Source organism: Pseudorca crassidens, chromosome 7, assembly GCF_039906515.1.
Source record: "Pseudorca crassidens isolate mPseCra1 chromosome 7, mPseCra1.hap1, whole genome shotgun sequence".
Classification (NCBI taxonomy): domain Eukaryota; kingdom Metazoa; phylum Chordata; class Mammalia; order Artiodactyla; family Delphinidae; genus Pseudorca; species Pseudorca crassidens.
In genome coordinates, this window is record NC_090302.1 from 53,155,961 (window position 1) to 53,182,121 (window position 26,161).

At 40.3% G+C, this 26,161-nt stretch overlaps 2 long non-coding RNA genes across 2 annotated transcripts in view; one reads left to right on the forward strand and one right to left on the reverse strand.

Moving 5' to 3' along the window:
- The window catches only part of LOC137227809 (uncharacterized), a 123,325-nt gene extending 115,287 nt beyond the window's left edge, over positions 1-8,038 (forward strand). Inside the window, exons 2-5 of the long non-coding RNA XR_010945008.1 lie at positions 2,192-2,237; positions 3,033-3,149; positions 4,098-4,298; positions 6,517-8,038. This is a non-coding gene — a long non-coding RNA (uncharacterized lncRNA). The remainder of the gene's footprint in view (positions 1-2,191; positions 2,238-3,032; positions 3,150-4,097; positions 4,299-6,516) is intronic.
- Positions 1-26,161, reverse strand: part of LOC137227808 (uncharacterized) — a 143,865-nt gene that overhangs the window by 17,509 nt on the left and 100,195 nt on the right. Inside the window, exons 5-14 of the long non-coding RNA XR_010945007.1 lie at positions 25,540-25,650; positions 15,827-15,919; positions 15,378-15,714; positions 13,304-14,737; positions 13,143-13,202; positions 11,598-11,731; positions 10,731-10,932; positions 9,419-9,600; positions 9,076-9,119; positions 8,960-9,042 (exon numbers count right to left, since the gene is read on the reverse strand). This is a non-coding gene — a long non-coding RNA (uncharacterized lncRNA). The remainder of the gene's footprint in view (positions 1-8,959; positions 9,043-9,075; positions 9,120-9,418; positions 9,601-10,730; positions 10,933-11,597; positions 11,732-13,142; positions 13,203-13,303; positions 14,738-15,377; positions 15,715-15,826; positions 15,920-25,539; positions 25,651-26,161) is intronic.

The following is a 26,161-nucleotide window of genomic DNA, read 5'->3' on the forward strand; positions in this document are numbered from 1 at the left end:
AAGTCCCATAGCGGGACAGTCTAGTGTGACTGTCCCCAAATGGAGAAAATCTCAGGCATCAAGAGGATAAAGAAACATGTGGTTTCAGCAGAGTCACTGAAACAAGGAGAAGGAGGTACATCAAGATAAATGTAATTATCATGATGCGTAGAATGGATCTACATGCAGTAATTACAGAAATAAGGAGTATATGTAAATTGGCACCAGTCCAGAAGTAAAGTTTCTTGATAGTTATCATGTAACTACTAGAGTTTTCACCTCTAATAGTTGGGTATGTGGCACAAACTTAAGAATGATTCTTCTGGGCTTCCCCGGTGGCGCAGTGGTTGAGAGTCCGCCTGCCGATGCAGCGGACACGGGTTCGTGTCCCGGTCCAGGAAGATCCCACATGCCACGGAGCGGCTGGGCCCGTGAGCCATGGCCGCTGAGCCTGCGCGTCTGGAGCCTGTGCTCCGCAACGGGAGAGGCCCCAAGAGTGAGAGGCCCGCGTACCGCAAAAAAAAAAAAAAAGATTCTTCTTTGGGCTAGAACTGTCTTCAGAATTCGTAAGAATTCGTGAAGCTGATTATTCTGAGGACATACGTCAGCATGAACCTAACAGCTCTACCTTAAAATGGGTACGAATTTAATAGTGGGGAGAGGAGACCATGATAAGCAATACGGTGGGGAAATAGAGTCCAAGGTGCAGAAATAGCTAGCAGGAAGAGCTTTAGGAACCCACCCACATTAGGAACCCACCCACATATCTCACAGTGAATTTTTTGTTGTTTGTTTGTGCTGCCGTAATAGAAATTATCTCAATCTTCTCAAGACTTCAATACACATTTACACAAATAAATACGTCACGTGCTTAGAGAACACTCTGTAGGTCCTGACACATAGGAATCTCCCAATGAAAAAGCCAACTCATCACCCAGTTACTCTACAGTGCACTTTACAGTTGACAAGCCAAGTGTAAGCACACAGAGCTTCCAGCATTCTAACTTTTACAATATGAACAGAAAACCAGTGATGGCTTGACAGGTGAAGAAAGCCTCTACCATAAAAGATAGAGACATCAAAACAGAAGCAAGGAGGAAAGAAAACTCAAAAAAAAAAGAGAGAACTCACTAAAAAGAAGAAAATTTAAAAAAACATATTTAATGACCTCAGAAAGAGAAGATAAGCTATCATTAAAACAAGGTCAGGATGCTATTAAGAAAAAGGAATAAGCAGACATTATTATTAGGATAAGAAAGCATTCTTAGAAATGTAAATATGAGAGCTAAAATTACATGGATAAATATACATTTATATGCGTATTGTATATATATGGCAAATAGGAACATACCTCAAAACCTTTAAAAAATGGGACAGAAAAAAAGAAGAAACCAGAAGGCCAATCCCAGAGGCCCAACAGCCTACCGTAAGGATCCACAAGAGAAAAATGTCAAGAGAAATAGTACAAGAACATTTTCTGGACCTGCAGAAAAGTCCTCCCGAACACCCAGCACAATAAATGAAAAATACCAACCACTGCTGTAAAATTTCAGAATACCAGGAAGATAGTAAAAGACAGGTCCCATGTAAACAATCGAGGATAAGAGGGCAGTGAACACTGTACCCAGGGCTATCAAACTAGAATACAAACACTTGCTAACATTTAAGATCTAACAATTATTTGTCTCCCATTCACCTTTTCTCAAGAAGTCTTCTAAAGGATTGGCTTCCCCCTAAAGCAATAAGGTACACCCAAAAGAAGTGATATCCAGAAAATGAGGAATCAGTACAGAAAGGAGATATGGGAAATTCCCTTGATGATACTGAAAATCCATCCTACTATGACAGCAGGTACAGGTATAGTAAACAAGCAAAATCCAGAGGAAAATGAGAGCACAGGGACATGCAGGAGAAAGAGTTCTAGTGTAAAAGAAAAAACCAATTGCTTATCGGGTAAACTTGCTTGTGTAGAAAGTTTTCTCAAAGGCTGTGCTGCTTCAGTTTGGGAACGTGGATACGAAAGCCAGACGGGCCGGGCTCAAATGCTGCCTCTGCCACAATGATCTTACATCCCCACGAAGCACAGGCAGCCTCCCGGTGCTTCATGTTTCCCGTCTATAAAATGTGGATCGTGATGTACCTACCGCACAGGGCTTCTTAAAAAATTAAATACGTTACTTAATGTGTTAAAATAGTGTTTTGAATATTACAGGCTCTCGGAGGGACTGAAAAAACATTAACAACGTGTACAGAGAAAAGTAAGTACATTTCTAAAACATAAGTAATTTATCAGCTCTAGGAAAAAAAAACAATTGAATAAGAAAGGAAACGTAATGATAACAGACTCGGCTCAACAGTGAATATTCCATTGTCAGATAACACAAATAGTAAAAACTGTAGTGTAAAAAATTAGAAGGATGGAGGAAGGGTAAAGGGATATGACCTACCTCAGAGGTAGGCATTCTATGTAGAATGAGGAATATTAACATGAATGAAGAAATATGTTTAAAATAGTCCTGAAAGAACAGGACATGGGTAATGATGGCCCTTTGGGTAATAAGTGACTGAGTGAGTGAGACAGATGCAGGGGGACCAGGGGCTGCTCTGCTTCTGGGTTTCCAGCGCACCAGCTTCCACGAGGGATCTGAGGGTGAGGGGGTCCACCATGGGGTTGGCACTGCTGGGAACAATGCTAGGAAGGGAAGAGTTGCCCTCCTTAGCATTCCATCATACAAACCCCGAACATGGGTCTCGCCTATTCTGGGAAGGTTCTTTTCTGGTCTGGAATAGGGCCTGAAGGGCAACCCAATCCTAAAAATTCATAGGGGAGAGCTTCCCTTTGTGACCTCCACCGCCTAGGACATAGGCACTGCCTAGGACATAGGATAAGCTTGGCTCGACACTACCACCATTCATTTTAAAAAAAAATTACATTTTGGTTTGAAATCATAGTTTCTAAAACAGCAAGTCATGACAAAATTGATATTTGAAGGCACCTGACCAACACATAAATAAAGCAATCAATATCCCTGTTGTGCTCTGAAATTAAACAGATGAAAAGGATTGTGTCCATGACAAGTAGAAGAATGAGAGACGGCGTAGAGGGTGAAGCTTAAGTGAGACCTGATATTGCCTGGGCTCCAGCTGATGTTTCAAAGCCAAGCCAAGCGGTGAGTACCCTGACGACGGCCCCCAGGTATCAGTGCTGGCTGGCATGCTTCCACCCCAGTGACCCATCCCTGGGCTTTGCCTTCATCCCTGGTACTCAGGTATCCTTGTGGTACTCAGCTCCCACACTGTCTTGTCTTTTTTTTTTTTTTTTTTTGCGGTACGCGGGCCTCTCCCGTTGCGGAGCACAGGTTCCGGACGCGCAGGCTCAGCGGCCACGGCTCACGGGCCCAGCCGCTCCGCGGCATGTGGGATCTTCCCGGACCGGGGCACGAACACGTGTCCCCTGCATTGGCAGGTGGACTCTCAACCACTGCGCCACCAGGGAAGCCCCCACACACTCTGTAAGGGCTGAATAAAACCACAAGCCTAGCCAGCATGGAGGAAGTCACTTAATAAGCACTTTCCTATCTGGGGGGACAGATGTGTTTGGATTTCAGTGAAGGAAGTGAAATTTCAACAGCTGAGTTCAAGAAAGCTGCTGCAGAAACCCAGAGGGAGATGTAGGGTCTTGTGTTTTGTACCGTATCTTGGCAACCCTCCTGGCTGCTGCTGACCCATGGCAGAGGCCCGGCTCCTTTTGCAATGGGCCTCGAGGTGATCTTATTTCCAACCGTGTCAAAAGTGTGCTATAGTCACGGGACTCCTTGCTTGGGTCACAGAAACACCAAGACACCACCTGAGAATGAAATCCCACAGAAAATAGAAACCAGTAGACATTTCACGGCACCCATGGGAAGTGAGGATTCCTCACCTCCTCATTCCTCACACTGAAGAAACAAAATAAGTGCAGATGAATTTTTTTTTAGAACATCTGAAATCCTGAGTAAATGGCCTTGGATTTACAATGCCCATGGATTTTTGGTGTTTTAAGCATTTTCCTATAAAAGGGATTCACCCCAGCCATTTTTTCTAGACAGTACTTCACTTTCTCACTTTTTTCCCTCTAGGTTACAGCTATGATAAGAAGAAGGGAGACTGAGGAAGGGAACAAATATTTATCATGGCCTAGAAGCTTTGCCTGTATACCATGCTCCTTCTCACAAATGCAAACACAGACCTTTGCTTCCTCTTACGCACTGCCACTAACAAAGAGATTACATTCCATTTATTCATGGAATTCATCGAGGACGATACCATCAATTCAAACTGTGAGTGAATGCGCTCATCTCCTGGTTATCAAGATGCCAAGTATTTAAAACTCTTCATTATTCGTTGTTTCTTACCTTGCCCAATGAAAGTTGGTAAGCACTGTTATCCTCACTTAATAACCCACGTTACCCAGGGAATAGCCTGGATTAGAAGCTATGATACTCAAAGCTCCTGGATAAGCGCTCTGAGTCTCCTGTCTAGACTCGATGAATAATTCACAGGTCTAGTTGGTGGGTGTCCAGTTAGAAGCCTGGCAGAGTTGATTGCTTCAGAGCCAAGACATCCAGGGCCTTACTCTTGCCTCATTTTCCTCCTTTCTCTCCGATTGCTTCTTCTTAAGGGAAATCCTCTCATTTCCCTATTCTTTTAAGAGTTGGTACAGCACAAGATTCTGGTGCCAGCCCTCTCCTTGGTTATTCTGTTCACTCATTCAGCCAAAGAGCACTTGAACTCCTAGCACATGGGCATGGCAATTGCCTGTCGGCTTTCAGGTCTATTTCTGGCTCTTGCCCTGTTCTGCTGTGTACTATAGGCTCCCTTGCCCTCTAGCTTCTGGTAATTACTTCCAACTTATGGGAGGTACGGTGTAAAATTGGAGGGAGGGAAAAAGAAAGAAGACCAGATATTTCTTTCTCTCCCTCTTGCCCATCCTTCCTGTGAGCTTCAGCTCCTGGATCTCACTGGTCAACCCTCTGCACAGCCCCTACATGGTTCTAGCTCCTGTCAGGTGATGGGTTCCCTTCCTCCACTGCCCCTCCAGCCCTAGTGGTGGTAGCAGCTTCCAGCTATTACCGACCTGTGAGTTGCTTCCTTTCTCCCTGTTTGGCTTGCCAGCTTTTCCATCACCCTTTTAACCTATTATCTGTATTAAATTATTAAACCCCATCTGCGTGCAAGATTTAGAGGACTGTTTTCCTGGCTCTATCCTGACTGACACAGACACCATTCTTAGTTACAAGCTACAGAAACCACCCTTGACATGTTGGCAGGAAAGGATTTTACCACGAAAGCTATTGGAGAGATCAAAGAATCTCCGAGAGGACCCCAGAACCCGGCTCCGAGACTACAAGGGAAAGAACAGTGCTCGAAAATCTCCAGGTGACACTGTGTGGGGGAAGCCATGCTCGAGGTCTTGGGTCGTGCCATGTGTACCAGCAACACTGGATGCTGCAAGGTGCCATTCAAACTGTTGTCCCTGCTGCCATCTGTCAACAGAATCAAATCTGGGCATCTCCTACTTCTTCATGACATTAGCTTCCAATTTAGAGAGTGTGGAGATGGGTACATCTAATGCTCAATGCCCAGGTCATGTGCCCAACCCTGGCCACAAGTGTATCTGACATTTTCCATTCCTGTCATGGGAGATGGGCTCTTTATAGGCAGAATTCCCTAAACATATGATAGAGATTTGGATGCCTGAGTAGACCTTGAGACAAGGATTCAAGTGTAAGTGGTTTCTTTGGGAGCTGTGAAAATCCCAGGAATCACTGGTAAGGAAGTGGGGAAAGGAAGGGAGGGTAACTTATCAATCGAGTTATTGCTATGAGGTAACTAGATCTAAATCCTCTACGGGGGACTTGGAGCCAGTGTAGAAGACATGTCTCAGAGTCATTCCAGGGCCTAGGAGCTGAGTTATTTATACACCAGCTCTACCCCAAGCTGCTGAGAGCAGCTGGGGTGGGCCCTAATTCTCCTGCACTCCCGGCTTCCCTCCCCTACTAGTGAGCTGAGTGGCCCTCATCAGCCAGAGCAAACCTTCAGGCAAATCAAAGCAGTGGGGAGAGCAGCTGAAAGTTGGGCAGGTGTAAGCTGAAAAGGTGAGGGAGAGATGATGTGACAGGGAACCTACCACATCAGCCACGGCGGATAAGAAGAGCAAAGGTCCACTAGGAACTGCTCAGCGCTGAAGATATGACAGTGGATAAGAGAGAAGCATTCCTGGCTAAGCTCATGGTCTCAAGACCCAGACATGACAACAGGCAAGTACAATATACAGTGGGACAAGAGCAGTAATAGAGGCAGCCCTCGCAGCTAGAGGTAGACCTCAAGCCTCTAAGACCCAGGAGCACAGAGACAGCAACCTACTCATTTTCCCATCCCCACTGCCTAGGAGGGTACCTGTTCACTACATGTTTTCCGGCCCAAGACTGACCTGCGAGGCACAGTTCTGGTGTGTTAGATTCATGGTTTCTATGTAGGTGTGTCTCTATTTTACAGGGAAGAAAGTTGAGGCACTCGTGATCATTCCTCACCACCTGACTACCCCGAGTGATTCTTCGCACTTCAGCTTTGATGTAATTTCTCCAGAAGTTTTGCCTGCGTCTCCAAGCCTGGGCTAACCTACCGGAGAACGTACGCTCTGGAGTGTCACTGGCAACTCATTCTCAAGCATCCTCCCGAGCTAAGCTCTTAGAGAGCAGGAACCATATGTCCGTTTTGTTTAGCAACGTACACTCAGCATCCAGGCCACAGCTGGCGCTTTCTAGGTGTGCAAGCCTCCTTTATACTGATGATTTTTGGAATGATGTGAATAAATGAATAAGGCTCAGAGAGGTTGAGTAACCTGACCAGTCACACAGCTAAGAGATGGCAGAACTGAGGCCTGAACTGCAGTCTGTCTGAGCCCCAAATATCTCCTATGCCTTGCTGAGCATTAAGCAACTTATCTGTCTATGGCAACTAGAAAATTTAACTTGGCTTAAAGGTTGCTGCTCTAAGGTCAGAAGTCATGGGGCAGGAAGTGGCTAAGAACTTCCCATATGCATGAGGCTGAGGAAATATCAAGCAGAACTCTGGACCTAAAGCTGGAAGAAGGTTTTTACAGGATATGGCAGGATGGGACAACCTTTAAAATTCCCTGAAATTAGAACATTCTGTAACACCATACACAAAAATAACCTCAAAATGGATTACAGACCTAAATGTAAGACCTGATACTCTAAAACTCTTAGAGGAAAACAGAGGCAGAACACTCTGACATAAATCACAGCAATATCGTTTTGGATCTGTCTCCTAGAGTAATGGAAATAAAAACAAAAATAAACAAATGGAACCTAATTAAACTCAAAGGCTTTTGCACAGTAAAGGAAACCATAAACAAAACGAGAAGACAACCTACAGCGTGGGAGAAAATATTCACAAAGCAACTGACAAGGAATTAATCTCCAAAATTTACAAACAGCTCATGCAGCTCAATATCAAAAAAACAAACAACCCAATCAAAAAATGGGCTGAAGACCTAAATAGACATTTCTCCAGAGAAGAAATACAGATGGCTAGATTCTCAACATCACTAATCATTAGAGGAATGCAAATCAAAGTTACAAGGAGGTATCACCTCACACCGGTCAGAATGGCCATCATCAAAAAATCTACAAACAATAAATGCTGGAGAGGGTGTGGAGAAAAGGGAACCCTCTTGCACTGTCTGTGGGAATGTAAATTGATACAGCCACTATGGAGAACAGTATGGAGGTTCCTTAAAAAACTACAAATAGAACTACCATACGACCCAGCAATCCCACTACTGGGCATATACCCTGAGAAAACCATAATTCAAAAAGACACATGCACCGCAATGTTCATTGCAGCACTATTTACAATAGCCAGGACATGGAAGCAACCTAAGTGTCCATCAAGAGATGAATGGATAAAGAAGATGTGGCACATATATACAATGGAATATTACTCAGCCATAAAAAGGAACGAAATTGGGTCATTCGTAGAGACGTGGATGGACCTAGAGACTGTCATACAGAGTGAAGTAAGTCAGAAAGAGAAAAACAAATGTTGTATGTTAACGCATATATGTGGAATCTAGAAAAATGGTACAGATGAACCAGTTTGCAAGGTAGAAACGGAGACACAGATGTGGAGAACAAACGTATGGACACCAAGGGGAGAAAGCAGGGGCGGTGGGTGGTGGTGGTGGGATGAACTGGGAGATTAATAAGAACCTGCTGTATAAAATAAATAAAATTCAAAAAAGAAAAGATACACGCACCCCTAATGTTCACTGAAGCACTATTTACAATAGCCAAGACCTGGAAGCAGCCTCAGTGTCCATCAACAGATGAATGGAAGATGTGGTACATACACACAATGGAATACTACTCATCCATAGAAAAGAATGAAATAATGCCATTTGCAGCAACATGGATGGCCCTGGAGATTATCATACTACGTGAAGTAAGTCAGACAGAGAAAGACAAATATATGATATTGCTTATATGTGGAATCTAAAAAAATGGTACAAATGAACTTATTTATGAAACAGAAACAGATTCACAGACTTAGAAAACAAATTTATGGTTACCAAAGAGGAAAAGTGGGGGGGGGGAGGGATAAATTGGAGTTTGGGATTAAAATATACACACTACTATATATAAAATACATAACAAACAAGGACCTACTGCATAGCACAGGGAACTATACTCAATATCTTATAATAACCTATAATGGAAAAGAATCTAAAAAAGAATATATCTATATATATATCTGAATCACTTTTCTGTGTACCTGAAACTAACACATCATTATAAATCAACTATATTTAAATACAGATCATACCTGTTTTTCTGAAAACTGGTGAGCTCACCTGAATGGAGAATATTGGAGGAAGAACATTCTCTGCAGGATAGTGAATGAACACAGGCATTACCTGAAGTGTCCTGGAGAAGGATGCGGGAAGTCTGGACAGTGGCAGTGGGTATGCAGGAGACAGAGGGGCAGAGCGTATACACACTGCTGTATATAACGTAGAAAACCAACAAGGACCTGCTGTACAGCACAGGGGACTCTACTCAATCTTCTGTAATAACCTAAAAGGGGAAAGAATTAGAAAAAGAATGGATACATGTATAACTGAATCACTATGCTGTACACCTGAAACTAACACCACATTGTTAATCAACTGTACTCCAATATAAAAATTTTTAGAAAAGACTTAACTTTCTAAGGTTTTTAATCTCTAGGTAAAAATGTTCCGTCTAGCACCAGAAATGATTGACATCATTAGCTTACTAAACCAATTTTAAAATACTGGAAGTAAAGTGATTGTAAGCAGCTGATACATCATTTTTTGCTCCTTTAAGACACTGCAGAAAAAGTCATGACCCACTTCCAGCTTTCAGACGTTCACGGAGCCCCATTCAAAATGCAGGGGAAGAGGAGAGATGGTTTCGAAATCTCCCGTCAAAGCAATTCTTCTTCTGCCTTATTTATCAAGTTCTCATTCTCTCCTCTTGGCAAAATCAAAGAAAGTCATCCATCCTCGCATGCACTTTCCACACTTCCTTGATTCTAAAATAGCCAAGAAGCAGCATAGATTTATTAACAGCTTTTTGGTATGGGGAGGCCAGAGAAGGAAAAGACACGGAAAATGCGACACGAAATGTTCACAGGGATTACAATGCACATAGCCCGATTTCAGAGTGTTAAAATGTGGCCCCAAGAAAGCCTTAGAAGTGAAAGCACATGCTAATTAAATATAAAGTCTTCAAGTAGTATTAATGAAGAGCCTATATATTTTGTCCAAGTGAGACTGCTAGATGTAACCAAAAAAAGTGGGAACAACAAAAAGAGCTTTCACAGAAATTAGTTTTGAAGAAGTAAATATGCATTTTAAAATTTCCTTGCAGCATGTTAAGTATTCAGATTTGTTTCTGAAAACTGGTAAATTGATTAGATCAATCAATATTTACATGTATAATAATACAGGTGCTTTGACAATCAGTGTAAACTTTTCTTGGTAAAACTGAAGTAGGACCTAATTTCTATGTTAGCTCTTTTTCTTCTGGAGAAACATATGTCTGTGCCCCATCGGCTTTTAAATGGAAACCCATAAATGCAGCAAATCAGCTTAACAGTTCATCAGTCACCCTTTGACTCGATCGCTGATTCAGAAATTCAGAAGCAAACACTGGGTTGTAGTCATCTGGTTCTCACCACTTCAATATGTTCCAGCAAAGTCCACTCACAGTGCCCACCCATAGGGTTAGAAGGGCAGCCTAAGGCAAAACGTCTTTCTCAAAGGATCAGTATTTCATGAACCCCTCAAAGATCAATATATAATCTAAGATACCACAGGGAGAATTAAAATCAGGACAAAGGCATTGAATGTATATACCAAATTAAGAGAAAGTGTGGAAGAAAACACTAAGATCAAGAATACATGCCCAAAAGTTACAGCACGTAGACTAGGAATAGAAAATACACTGATTTTCTGTTGCCCGGTCTTCTGGCCATAGCTGATCCCTAATCAACCTCAGAGCCAGATGCATCCTCAGAATCCATCTTAACATACTTTTTCAAAAAGCCACTCCAGACAACTGGAAATAGAACCGAGACAGAATTCTTTGCCCCCACTGCTGAAGATTGAATATTTTAAGCCATGGATATCTCCCATTATCTCGTACCCTGGCTACGCTTACCTACATCCTTGAATGTGCCAGGCAAGTTCAGGCATCTGTGCCTTTGTTTATTCTGTTTCCTCTATCTGTAGAAATCTTAGGTATCCTTTGTGGCTCTATACAAAAATTTCTACTTTTATGAGGCATGCCCCATTCATATCCTCTAACCATAATAAATTGTTTGTAGTTCTTCATTTACTTCATGAGTTCCAGCTAGAGGAGCCTAAAGGATGTAAAAGAAAAATTTTACCAGATAATGACAGTAATCATTATTATTATATATAACATTATTTACATATAAAATATATTTCAGCCCAAATACAAAGCTAGAGACGGAAATAATGATGAGAGTTATGAACTACATCTCCCCCCCTTTTTTTAAATAAAGCTGTAGCTTCTACTGTAAAGTCAATATATGAAAGTTTAGATAAAGCCTGAATTCCTATTGTAAAATGTAACAAGGATAGAAATTCAAACATAGTATCACTTTGTTTTGAGCTATAAAAACCCTATCAAGGCAAAACATCTTACTTCACAAAAGTTACTTTAAAAGTTAGCAAATTCTCATTCAGTCATTCCCACCATGGGCTGACGCCCAGAATCATAAGAGGGACTTTTGTAGAGTATAGATTCCTTGGCCTCATACTTGGCCTGTGAGCCAACATCTTCCGGGAGTGGAACAAAGAACCAGTATTTTATAAAAGCTCCCCCAGGTGAGCTGAAGAACAACCATGTTTATTGTCTTGGCTAATGGTTCGCATAACTGTCTGAGCTGGACATATCAGTAAATGTTCTTTACAAGGATACATCAATGAACGTAAGAATCTGGGCTCACAATATTTGAATTCCATTTATGCTGTCAGTTTCAGGGAAGATACAGGCACTGACCTTGCTCCTTTTGTTACTTTGGCGCTGTAGTGGTGGCAGAGAACAGACTGGAAAAAGTTTCAAGTCTTTAACAAATTTCTGAAGAATAAAATGTTGACTGAGCTAAAACGAAATGTCTTATGGTTGTCTTGAGTCTAAACAAGAAAATATTAGGAGGCAAAACTTTGTTAAAATTCAATTTGACTGATTTACCCAACCATGGATACAAGCTGTTTTTCACACTTTAAAAGGCAATGTGAAAGTCTGGTTTTTTTCTTTTTTGTTTGTTTCACATGTCAATCACCAAAAGAGCTTAGTTTTTAAGACTTTGGTTACATGATGACCACATCTTCAATGAGGAAAGAACTTGGTTGTGTTCAAAGAAATAAAAATTAACAGTAATAGAGTTTTTAAAAATTAGAATCCCTGCAGATCTAATTTACAGCTGATTTGGGGAGAATAATTCATACCATAAAGTAAAAGGAGATTTGAACTTAGTAGACTCCATTAATTGGATGTTTTCTGACAATTCTCTAAGTGCCACTCTATGTAAATATGTTTTCTATGCATGCATGCCCCAGTGGGAACCAAGGACACTAGGGATACAAATGAGTAAGTTGACTCAAACCTTAACAAAAAATGAGAAAGGCATCTGACTCTCAACATATTAAACTTAACATAGCCTTGGGACTTCCTTGGTGGTGCAGTGGTTAAGAATCTGCCTGCCAGACACGGGTTAGAGACCTGGTCCAGGAAGACCCCACGTGCTGCGGAGCAACTAAGCCCGTGTGCCACAAGTACTGAAGCCCGCGCGCCTAGAGCCTGGGCTCCGCAACAAGAGAAGCCACCGCAATGAGAAGCCCGCGCACTGCAACGAAGAGTAGCCCCCGCTCGCCTCAACTAGAGAAAGCCCGTGCGCAGCAAAGAAGACCCAACGCAGCCAAAAATAAATAAACTAAAATTTTAAAAATAAACAGACTTAACATAGTCTTGAATAGCGTGGCTGGTAGGTAATAACACCAATGTGCATTTAAGAAGAATATTTGAAATTCCATTGCAAACCATTCATTTCCATGAATCTCTCTTCTGTGTTCTATCTTTTGTTGTATTTGACAAGTAAGCTCAGAGATAAAAAATAATACAAACCCACCAGCTTCCTGAGTCCAACCAATAAAGGTAGACTTTCCCCATCCCTGTAATGTGTCAATCTCCCTTTTAGGTTAAGGCAAATTTGACAGTACACAGGGAGATTGTTTTAAAAACCATGGTTGTGCTAAGCGTGGGAAATAGAATCTTATAATACTAAAATTCTTTTTGTTTCTCACATAAGAATTTACAGCTTTCACAATGCATGAATATGGTTTTTGGAGTAAAGGTGAAACTGCAACATACTCACATGTAGCAGGGCAGCCAAGAGGATCTGGGCAAGTTTCCATATTTGCTCTGTACGTATGTAGTACAGACCACATTAGAAAGGAGAGGACTTATTGGGGCACGTTGTATTTTCCAAAAATGGCCACGTTAGTATTTCCAGTCCCACATGTTCTTGTAGAACTTGCTACTTACCCATCAAGAGAGAGAGTCCAGTTTTCCTCTCTCGGCACCTGGGCAATGCTTTGCGGCCACCTTGAGTAAGAGAATGTGAAGGGAGTGATGCTGTGTGACTTTCAAGGTTAGGTCATAAAAGCTGATACAGCTTCCACCTGGCTCTCTCTTGGGACACTCACCTTTGGAACCCAGCCACCATACTGTGGGGAAGATGAGCAGCCGTATGAAGGACCACACGTAGGTGTTCCAGCCACGGCCCCACGTTGGTCCCAGCCAACGGTCAGCATCAACCACCAGACACGCGAGGGAGTGCCCTTCAGATGATTCCACCTTCCGCCCGCCAGTCACCCCACCTGATGCCAAGCAGAGAAGGGACAAAATGTCCCCACCCACCCCACCCCACCCCACCTGCAAATCTGTGAGCAAAATAAACACTGTCATTATTTTAAGTTGCTGTTTTGGAGTGGTTTGTTCTACAGCAACTGGAATACTTGTCAAGTGTCTTGATTCTATTTCATCTTCTGTCAACAGCTGAAGTCACTTTTCGCCAGGAAAACCACCTAACAATCATTTAAGGATGACTCCATCTACAATGATTCATATATTATGGTACCTGACTCTCCCATAATAACCGCCCTTTATCTACTAGGCATTTGGTCACTGTTGGACTGCCATCATGTGAGAGAGCTATGCTTGTTTAACTTGGACAGTGCAAATTTTCTTTAAAAATTATAAAATTAATCCATACTCATGAAAATTCAAACTACAGATGTTTAGTAAAAGAAAAGAAAAAAAGTCCCACTTTGATAGTTAACTTCCACTCAATCCCACATCTTTTTGAGGTAACCACACCAAATCCAGTGTGCATCCTTTCAGACCCTTCTCTGCCTTTCTTTACCTTTATACGCACACACTCACACACTCCTAAACACGTGTCTTGGACATTTACCTCCGTAGATCATGAGTTTCTTTTTAGTATGTTGTTAAAGCACAATCATCATACATAATATTGATGAGAATTACGATCGAGACAGAAAGATGATGACGATGGTTGCCATGTTTGAGTTCTGACTCTGTGCCAGGTAATGCAGAACATGGAGACCTTGAAACTGGCAAATACTCAAAAGACAGGGCTTTTGTTTCTGGAAAACCAGTTGTTAAATTTACCAGCAAGGACCATGTTTGTCTTTGCTTATTAATACACCCCCAGCACCCAGGACAGTGTCTAGCGCATGGAAGGCTCTCAATAAATATTTGTTGAATGAACAAATGAATGAATGTTTTAATCACAGCCTCACACAGTATTCTAATTGATGTACCTCTGAAATGAATGTGACCTACCAGTTTTATGAATGAGCTTAATTCCAAAATATAACTGCTATTTATTCTTTGTTTTCAGACATTTCTTTACCTGGATAATTGGATTGCCCTCTCTGTGGGTCACCAGAGCCAATGGCGTGGCTGGAGCATGCATTTCACAGGAAGGCACAGTTCCCCAGTGGTCAAGTGTTCATGCAAAAATAAATTCATACCTCATAATCAAAAAGTACCATCCTTTCTTCCTTCGTATCTTTTGACAGCTTTTGTTATATTAATGGTTTCTTAGGAGCGACCTGGTCAAGGGGAAAAAAAACATACTGAAGTACACTTATACTGTGGGTATATGTGTATTCACACAAGCAAACCTGGGCATAGCTAGATCTTTCTGGAGGAATCTACATACATATATAATAAATAATATCTTCTTTAAACAGAACTGGTAGGAGGGTTGGTAGGAGATGAGGAAGAAAGCATGAATAATGAAACATAAAAAGGATAAGAATCCAGGCTTTGTTCTCTGTCAGCAGAAGAAAATCATACCTGCAAGGTGGTTATCTCCAAAATTAACCAACTACCCAGATAAATATAAGCAACTTATGTACTTTAGGCCTAAAAGACTCAAGGCAGTGTGGTAACGATCAGGTGGGGAACGAAACCATTCCCGAGAGCAAAACTATGGACATTATTTAACCCTCGTAACATGCTCCAGGTTTCAGGTCACTGACAATAATCATGATTTGTAGAATGATAGACGTCTACATGGCACTTCCGCAATTCCATCTCTCCTCAAAATACAAGTGCTTCGCAAAGCATATTTATCTTTTCAATTAATCTTCTTGGCTTAAAAGAAGATTGTGGGCTCCAACAAATTCTTTTGCATCAGGCTGATCTGAAGGAGATGAAGGACGGTGGTATTGGTGTGGGTTTACTCACCAATTATTCTTTAAGGCTGCTCCCTTCCAATGCTGGGCTAACAAACAGGCATTTAGTTGAATTTTTTTTTCTTGCCCTGTTTTTTGGGAAGTTCCAAGAAACATTAGGAATCTCTGTTCTGTCTCTATGAAAAAAACTCATTAGGGTGTTATAAATGATGGTGTGGCTTTCATTTATGAGAGTCATATATCACCACTGGAAAGTAGATATCCTGTGATTCCTTGCTTCTGAGACATAGCAATAATTTCCACCACTGAAAATGCAGTCATCGTTCTGGTGGTACTTTCAAAGGCACTGTAAAAACGCAAAGAAGTGAGGAGAAAGCCATGTATTCCCCCTGTAGAAATCAAAGAGAATGAAATTAAGGGAATGTCTAAGAAAATTTCTAGCATGTCAAGGCTTTTTCAGATGAGCAAAATAAATTAACTTATCAAGAAACCTTGACTTACTTCACTTAGTATGATAATCTCTAGGTCAATCCATGTTGCAGAAAGTCAGACGCAGAATGATGAATATCATATGACCTCACTCATATGTGGAATCTAATTTTTTAAAAAAGATACAAATGAACTTATTTACAAAACAGCAACAGACTTACAGATATTGAAAACTTACAGTTACCAAAAGCAAAATGTGGGAGGGATAAATCAGGAGTTTAGGATGAACAGACACACACTACTATATATAAGATAGATAACCGACAAGGACCTACTGTATAGCACAGGGAATGCTACTCAATATTCTGTGATAACCTATATAAGAAAAGAATCTAAAAAAGAATGAATATATGTATATGTATAACTGAATCACTTTGCTGTACACCTGAAACTAACACAACATGGCAAATCAACTATATTCCAATAAAATTAAAATGTTAAAAAAAAACTTATCAAGAAATCTTAAATGAAAGAGTAGAGAAATCAAAGCAGGGCACATTGCAAAAGTCCAAGGATGAGTCAATATTAGAAAAACCTATTAGTATAATTCACTAAATTATAAGTCAAAAGAGAAAAACAGCTTTCTCCTCCTTCTCACCTTGTCCCCTTTCCCTTCCTGACCAATTCAATCCAAAAGCCAGTATCTAGGGCCAAGAAGAAATGGGTGTGTGTTAGAACTTGAGTGTGGTGAGAAGGGCAAACACAGAGGAGAGAACAGTGGTAGTAGATGGAAGACTGGTTTTACACAGGGTTTCATCACATAGGTAATGCTCTTACTGATAACAGAAGTCAGATTTCTTACTCTCAGAGGAGGGAGCTACAAATGTGGAAACGCAGAACACTCAAACTTACGGAGTTGGAATGGGGTAAAAGTATCTCTATAAAGTCATGTTTTTTGACATATGGGTGGATGGATAAACACAGATAATACAGAAAATCACATACATATAAGCGTGTGTGTAGGTACACAGAAACCTACATATATCCTCTAGCTCAGTCCACTGAGAGGGGTTTGGAGCAGTGAAACCCCAAAAGCAGCGAGCATACCTTAGAGATCAACTCTTAGTTTCTAAATAACATTTTCTCCTAAGAGGAACTGGGGCTTCTTGGGAAAATGGCTGATTCTAGGGCTGGGGAAGGCAAAGTACAAAATGAAATAGAGCATCTTCTTATACCAGAGAGTAAGGAATCATTCACGGAATGAAGGGGATACACTAAAAGGACACAGATACCAGCTTGACGGGCTCCCGTGGGTCAAATCTGGGATAATTTGACATCAAAAAATTAATTTGAGTAATCAAATTAATGACAAATTAAATATGAAAGCATGGGTTCACACTAACATAATAAATGAATACACCTTTGATAAAGAATGGGATTTTTATACCCTTTCAAGGTATCTTTCCACAAAATAAAATTATTTAAAAGGGAAAGGAATAACTCCACAGGAGAGAAACCTGACAACACCTTAATCAACTGATCAAATTGAACGTCATCAGTAATGGGACAAATCGAAATCATGTACCACTTGATAAGATACAATGTGAAGAACACAACCTAAAATTGAGGAACCATCTACAAAAGAACTGGCCCATAATTTTCAAAAGTGTCAAGGTCAATAAAGCCCAGAAAAGACTGCACAATTGTTCCATATTGAAGGAGACCAAAGGGACATGAGAAGTAAATGCAACATACAAGTCCTTTCTTTAATAACAGCCTTATGAAGATAAAATTCACACCACATAAATTTCACCCTTTCAAAGTATACATTTCAATGTTTTTTTTTTACTACATTCACAGAGATGTGCAACCATCACCACAATTTAAGAACATTTTTATCACCCCAAAAGAAACCTTGCACCCATTAGTAGTCACCCCCATTCCCTCTCCCAACACCCCCCAATCCCTAGGTAATACTAATCTACTTTCAGTCTATGGATTTGACTATTCTGGGCCTTTCATATAAATGGAATCATATCATATGTGATCTTCTCTAACTGGTTTCTTTTGCTTAGCATAATATTTTCAAAGTTCATCCATGAACCTTGTATCATGTATCAGCACTTCAATCCTTCTTTTCTGGCTGAATAATATTCCATTGCATGGAGATACCACATTTCTTTTACCTATTTATCAACTGATAAACATTTGAGATGCTTCCATTTTTGGACTATCATGAATAATGCTGCTATAAACATTTGTGTATAATTTTTTTGTATGGACAGCATGTGATTCTGAACTGGGTGTCACTGCCAAGTGGCTGGGACATTTGACAGAACTTGAATGGGATCTACAGATTTGATGATAGTAATGTTTCGGTGTTTAGTTTTGGTGGTTGTATCTTGGTAATGCAAGAGAATATTTCTTGTTTGTAGAAAATATACACAAAAGTATTTAGAGTTGATGGGTATTATGTCAGCAGCAAACTCTCAAATGATTCTGGAAAAATAGTCATTTGTACTGTACTCACAACTTTTCTCCAAATTTGCAATTGTTTCAAGAGAGACAGAGAGCTCCTGAGAGAGAGACCACATTCATATAAACAGATGCTAAAAAATATTTGATAAAATTCAGGAATTACTGTTAAATTTTAAAATTGTAAAAATATCTAATAAATGGATATTTACTTAGCAAATACATACTTGTTTTGACACATATCTCACACCAAAAGCCAGTATCATGTTTAATAATTAAACTTTAAGGTATTCCTAAAGTCAGGAACAAAGCAAGGATGCCCATTACCACCACTATTATGTAGCACTGTTCTTGAATTTCTAGCTAATACAATAAGACAAGAAAAAGATATGAAATTCAAAATTAACTTAGAACACATTTCAAATGAATATGAACGTTTAGCAAGCTTACCAGTTAAATAACACATACACACACACACAAAAATATAACTTTTCTATAAATCAAGAATAATCTGACAGAAGACATAATCCAGAACACATCCAGTTATAATGAAATACAAAACTAAAAAGCAAATAAAACTGAGAAAATTATTTGCGATAAATATTCTTTGCACTAAAATAACTACTCTAAGCCATCTAGCCATTAAGAAAAATAAAAATGCCCTAACAGAAAAATGAGCAACAGATATGAATAGTTAATTCTCCAAAAGATAAAGTTAAAATGGCAATAGACAAGCAAAAAAATGTTCACTCTCACTAGCTATTAAAATGCAAGTAAAACAATGGAATATCATTTGTTTTTGTTCTTCAAACCATCAGACTTTTTTATGATTATGAGTGCAAGTGTGTAGAAAAATCGGTGTTCTTATTGTTGCTAGTAACACATCCATATTAGTACAATGTTTCTAGAAGACAATATGACATATAGAAACAAACGAAACAACTTCAAATGTCATATCTTTTAGCTCAGTAATTTCACTCCTAGGAACTTACCTTAATAAAAAATGTATATATATTTAGGTTCTTGACTCACAGACATGGAAAACAAACATGATTGCCAAATGAGAAAGGGCAGAGAGGAGGGATATATTAGGAGCTTGAGATTAACAGATACACAGTACTATACGTAAAATAGATAAGCACCAAGGATTTACTGTATAGCATAAGGAACTATATTCAATATCTTATAATAACCTATAATGGAAAAGAATCTGAAGAAGAATATATATATATAAAAACGGAATCACTTTGCTGTACACATGAAACTAACACAATACTGTACATCAACTGTAGTTCAATAAAAAAATGAAAATAAAAAAATTTAGGTTCATGGATGTTTATTAAAGCATTGATCACAATGACAAAAAAAAAATCAAAACCTAAATGTCCAACAGCAGGGAACTAGTTGAATAATCTACGAAGTTTTGATATGATTAAATATGTCGCTGATAAAAATGTTGTATGAAACATGTTCACAGAGGATGGTTCAGTGCCACTGCAAAACGCCACTGACAATACATACGCATCCCTGTGCATAAAAACAATTAGGCTTACGTACATCAACATGTTCATAATGGTCATTTTGCTTGTTCACATTTTCCACATTTCCAAATATTTATTTCATAACCAGAAAAGAAGTCATCACAGCTTCTTTTTTTAAAAATAAAAATAAACTCCGGAAGTGCTAGATGAATCAACAGCAAGAAAAAACAGGGCTTTTCCTCATCAACCAAGTTCATTCTGAATCTAAAGTCTCACATGGCTGCCAACCAACCAAGACTGAGGACTCGCCGGCAGAAGCAGAGAATCAACAGCTAGGGAGCTAATAAACCCATTTTACATCTTGATGTTTGGACAAAGCTTGGAACATTGTGAGAGGTACACTTTAGGAGAGGTACACTGTTTCCTGGGAGAGTCCAGAGGGTTCTGTGATTAATAGCTAAAGGAGATGAGGAGATTTAACCCATTGAAGAGTAGAGTTAAGGGGAAGATACAAATGCTCTTCAAATTTCCAAGTGGCTATCATGAGAAAGAGAGATTAGATTCATTATCGTAGTGGTTCCAAAAATAGATCAAGGACCAATGCACAGAAATTTCCCAGATAGCATCTAGGGACAAGGCAAAACTCTTCCAACAATCAGACTCATCCCACAAAGGAACAGGAGGTGAGGCACACCAGAGGTCTTCCTGCAGAGGCTTCCAATTCCTTTTCAGGGCTGTTGCAATGGAGACTGCAGCCCTGGGTAAAGGACTGTACTAAACAGACTCTAAGACCCTGCAGCTCAAAGTGAGGTCTGTGGGCCGGTGGCATTAACATCACCTGGGAGCTTGATAAAAAGTGCGGTTTGTTGCTTCCATCCCTAGACCTAATGAATCAGAACCTGTATTTTCACAAGATCCCATGTAATTCTTATGTGTATTAATGAGTGAGAAGCAGACCTGGAAGATACTAACTCTCCAGTTTCTCCATCTGCTTCGGTTTTCAGAGTCTTCTTTTGCTGCTCCTCTTCCACGTGCTCTTTCATGGTCTACTAAATAACCATGTAATAATTAGTTAGTAATGGCAGAAGACCTGAGGATGATTTGTGATAGAATGGTATAATGCACTTCCAAATTAATATAATCTGACAAATGATTATATTTCTTATTGGTGGACATTTATGGGGGCGGAGTCCTACTGACATCCATTGACAGGTCAATGAGTGTGAGTGCAGCCATGTATACTCTCCTTGAACCCAATGAATGAGAGCAAATCAAAAGCTCTGGCTTCCTATATTGATTCTCATTCACTAGTCCTACACTCTAGGCAGCAATTTTAGGCTGCCTTTCCACCTTTAGGACTCACTGCAGAGGGGACAATGGCATCCTGCCTTCCAAGTATCATGTGTGCATTCATTAGTCCCGTCCTCTGGGAAAACCCTATTCTTGTACAGACATAACTTTCCAACTCTCCACGGCTGATAGTCTAAAACTTCAAACAATAGTGGAAACATAACCAGACCTCAAGTATAAGACAAGAACCAGAGCATTTAATGACAGCTAGATGTTAAATGATGGGAAAATTAGACCTCACTTCTCTGGTAGCTTTTTCTTCCAGTCCCCAACTCACCATACTTTATGCTGTGGAATAACCAACTGCTTCCAGTGCCTCATAAACACCATCCTTTCCACGCCTTCCTGTTACCTCCATCTGGAATGCCCTTTAGATTTGTCGTTGCCTGGATAACCTCTGCTCATCCTTTAAGATTCAGCTCAGGATGCATCTGCTCCTTCAGGAAGCCTTCCTTCAACCCCAGGCTGCATGACGTGCCTCCCTCCTACACCCCGCTTGAACTTCCATTGTATCATCTTAGACTAAGTGCTAGCCAACAGAAATCTTTAACGGGAGCCACATAATTTTTTTAGTAGCACAGTTTTTAAAAATTAAAAAGAAACAGCTGAAATTAACTTTAATTATGTGTTTTATTTAGCCCAGCATATCCAGAATGTTATCATTTCAACAGGTAATCAATATCATATTAAAAATTATTATTTAGGTATTTTACATTCTTTTACCATTTCAAGTCTCCAAAATCCACTGTGTATTTGACATGTAGAGCACATCTCAATTCGGACCAGCCACATTTCAAAAGCTTAATTAATAGCCACTCATGGCTAGTAGTGACTGCACTGGACAGCCAAGCCTTAAACTGAAATAATCTGCTTATGGGTTTGTCTTCCCTACTGGAAGGCAAGCTACTCAAGGGCGAGGTCAATTTCTTGCTCGTAGTTTCGTCAGTGTTGCATCAGTGCCAGAGATATATTGAGCACTCAGCAAATGTTTGCTCAACGAAACTGACCTGAAGGTATTTTGAGAGAAGGTGGAATTTTAGCAGCTGCTCAAATGTAGAGCAGCTTATGTGTACTTACAGTAATAACGGTGATAGGAAAATGGCTAATATTTTTGTCTTGGACCTCGTTCTATGCTCTCTAAATGTATTATCTTGTTGAGTCCTCACAACAACCCCATATACTAGGCAGCATCATAACCTCCGCTTTATGGATAAAGAAACGTGCCTCAAATCATACAGCTACTAAGTGGAAGAGCCAGGACTTACCGAAATAGTTACTGAAAAACAAAGTAAATGACAATTAGACGCACACACACATTGCGTAATAAATAAAAAGTCAAAAATAAACTATATTCACAGATATTATAGGCCTACTTCGACAGGTAGACCTACCCTTGAATCTCCTTTACCACCCTCACCAGCATCTCTTCTGGGGCTTCTTGATCTGCTGAGTTTTGCCTTATCCAGGGGGTACCTCTTTCCAAGTTTCTGAACCAACTCCTTCTGGCTTGAAATTTCGTATCTTTCATACTTGCCTTCTAAGCTACTTGCATCCTGCCTGTCTCGTCAAAATGGCAGCGCTTTTCACAAGCCACTCCAGTGAAAAGTCACCTTTCTCAGTGCCTAATCTTCTCCCAGGATATGGAGAGAGAGTGGGGGCCTAAACTGTTTTCCTCCACACGCTGCCCCCAGAGGACCCCTCGGTCTCGCCCACGTGGCCTGGGGGAGGGGGAAGTGAGCCATCACTGCTGATGTGCGCTTTGTGTAAGGGAACTAGGCTGAACTGTGCTTAAGAAAAATGATGCAGATTTCAATTTTTGTGTGTGAGTGTGTACAAAAATTCCATTATCTCTAAACCACAGGAACCAGAACCACATCTGGCAAAGGAAGTAAAGCTGGAGACGCGAGGAAAGAATAGATTAGGAGAAGCCTTGAAAACAGGCCACCGCGTTTAGATTTGATGTGGTGGGAAATAAAAATCCCTGGAGGGTTTCTGAGCAATGGAGTGATGTGATGAAAACAGTGATTAAGGAAGATGAAATGCAAGTGGGACAAATCAAAGGGAGGGACCAGGGGAGGCAGTCTTCTGGGCGTTGGAAGGCAGGGAGAGCGAGAGAGAAAGCATGGGGATTAGGGGCAGGAACCAGGATTCTCTATGAATTAACCTATGCCACCCGGAAGTCACTTTACTACCAAGTTACCACCAGTTTTTTAGGCTCATCCCCTATTTGGGAAGGCAAAAATCAACCCACAAGGAGCTGAATATTGTCATTAAAATGACAATAAAATTTCCTCTCTGTGAATATAATGATTTAACTGTATGTGTGCCCTGCTGAGTAAATAAGCTTTACCATGAGCCTGTAGAACGGTTTGCAGGGCAGAAATGGAGCTCAGAGAAATTTATATTAGGCCCTTATTCACCAAATAAACAAGCCAGTGAAAACAAAGCAACTTTTTTTTACAGAGAAAGACAAATATCATATGATATCACTTATATGTGGAAAAAAATTAGACAAACATTTACAAACCACAAACAGACTGACAGACATAGAAAACAAACTTCTGGTTACCAAAGGGGGAAGGGGGCGCCCATGAGCTGAAGGAATAAATCAGGAGTTTGGGAATAACAGATACACACTACTATATATAAAACAGATAAACAACAAAGATACACTGTATAGCACAGGGAACTATATTCAATATCTTGCAATACCTATAATGGAAAAAAATCTGAAAAAGAATATATATATATAACATACAATGTTTATATTTTATATATATATAAAACTGAATCATTTTGCTATACACCTGAAACTAACACAACACTTTAAATCAACTATACTGAAAAAAACCCCAAAATTCTTTAAAGCAGGCTCATGTGGATGAAGCCCATGGGACAGGGTAGAAATGGCTGTCCCCAAGGTGGCAGCCCCAGCCCAAGAGTGCCCCAAACTCACTGCCCCACAGGACTCTGAAAGCATCCTTTACAAGTCAGATTCTACAGTGGCAGAAATCCGCAAAGAATTTGGGTTAACCGACACTATTTGCCAACGCCCCATGCCCTAAGCCATCATGTTCTCTAATTCTGGCTGCAATTTTAAACGGTCCAGAGACTCAGAAGTTATTTTCATTCCAGTTTAGATCTGGAAAGAGCCTTGGAGAATATCTAAACCTATAGTTTAAGAATATTTTCAAGCTGCACACAATGGAAATACAATGGATAAATATCAAAATGAGCTCCTTGGGTAGGGACTGTTGCGAAAGGCCCAGAATTCCACCTACTCATTCTCTTCCTTTCGCTACCCTAGCCCCTCTCTCCCCACAGCTTACACACGTTACGGCAGACCCTGAACCCCTCCCCAGGACCTTGGGGCTGAAAAGAAAGCAGTCTGCAAAACACTGAAGAGCCCACTATTTTTGTTTTGTTTCCGCTTCTTGTGACAGATGAACAAATTGAAGCCCGGAAAGCTAAAACGGGACTTCCATTTCCAGCCACTAAATAACTCAAAAAGCTGCATCTTAGAAACCCCTACAATGCTGGCTAAATGCAAATATCCATTTAAATGCATCAAATGAACTCACAAAGGCATAAATTCCTCAATTTGAAAATGGCTATAACGTAAGACCCAGCAATTCCATGTCCAAGTGTGGACCCCAGAACAGTGGAGATGAACCACTGGGTCATGGAATCATTTAGTAAATTGCAAACAGCATATTTTTTGGTGTGTGAAATAGACCAGACCAAACTGGATTATAGCTGAATAGACAACAAGGGTGAGTAATTATTCTGAGAAATTTTATTACACATACACTGTGTATACACACAGACACAGAAATGTAGCACACGTATGTGCTGGGTTTCCACGTAAAGTGTATGTTTAACTGTGGGCGTAGACAAAACATTTTGAAAAAATGCTATTTTTGAGAAGCTTTTGTATGTCAGTACAGGACATAAACAAGAACACTCATCGAAGCATTGTTTATCATAGAGCAAAATTAGAAACAATCTAATTATTCATCAACAGGAGAATGGAGATGGATATAGATGGATAGACAGACAGACTGACGTCTGTTCACAAATCATTACAATATATAGTAGTTAAAATGAACGGATCAGAGCTTTGCTGCTGAAATCTAATGCTAAATTAAAAAAAAAAGGTGTAGAATGATATGCACGTTGTATTTAAAGTTATTTAATGTTTTAAAACATGCAAAACAAGAGTACCTATTGTTGAAAACATGCATACGGAAGAAGTATGAAAGCACGCAAATTCAGGACAGTGTTAAGCTCTGGGGTAGGAGGAAGGGAAATGGGGTTAAGGAGGAATCCACAAAAAACTCAGCTAGGTCTGAAGCGAACTCGTCCAAATGTCAGGATTGCCTAGAACTCAATGGTGGCACACACAGTTCTGTTATTAAATTCTCCCTATTTGTTGTTGTGGATTTAAAAAAAATTTTTTTGTAAGTCACAGATACTTACCTGAGACCAGATGGCTGACGGGTGGGGTCATCTGGAAGAAACCCAAGCAGGACCCCGAATCTGATGTCCATTCCAGTCCTCTTTCCACGTGGCTCTCAGTTCAGGATCTGCCTGCAGATGCAGGATTTACATCATTTTGGTGTTAATCTTAGTAACTTATTTTTACCTGAGAGATACTGTTCCTCACGGCCCATCAAGGCCACATCTGCCCTGGCCAGAAAGAGCACAAAGTGCACTTGCTCTGTGAGGCTGAGCTGTTGCTTCACAGTGTGTCACTTGGCTCTGTTTTCCAGCTTCGCTCATGCATTGCAACAAAGTGCTGAGCCACTGAAAGGCTGGTAGAGAGATGGTCTAAACATGCAAAAAGTATATGCAAAAAAAGAGAGAGAGAGAGAGAGAAACAGAAAGGAGAGGGAGAATCATTTGCATGTGAGGAAACAGACAAAGTCAGTCACAATCAATACTGCTCAGGAACCATAAAACACACAGGGGGGTTATTTGAGATGATGGGAAGAGCTTGAAATAATGGCATTTCATAGCCTTTAAGTGCAAATACACAATCTAATGGGAAGGGGTTTGTTAGCATTTTTTCTAGTCTATTTTAAGACAAAAACAAGAAGAC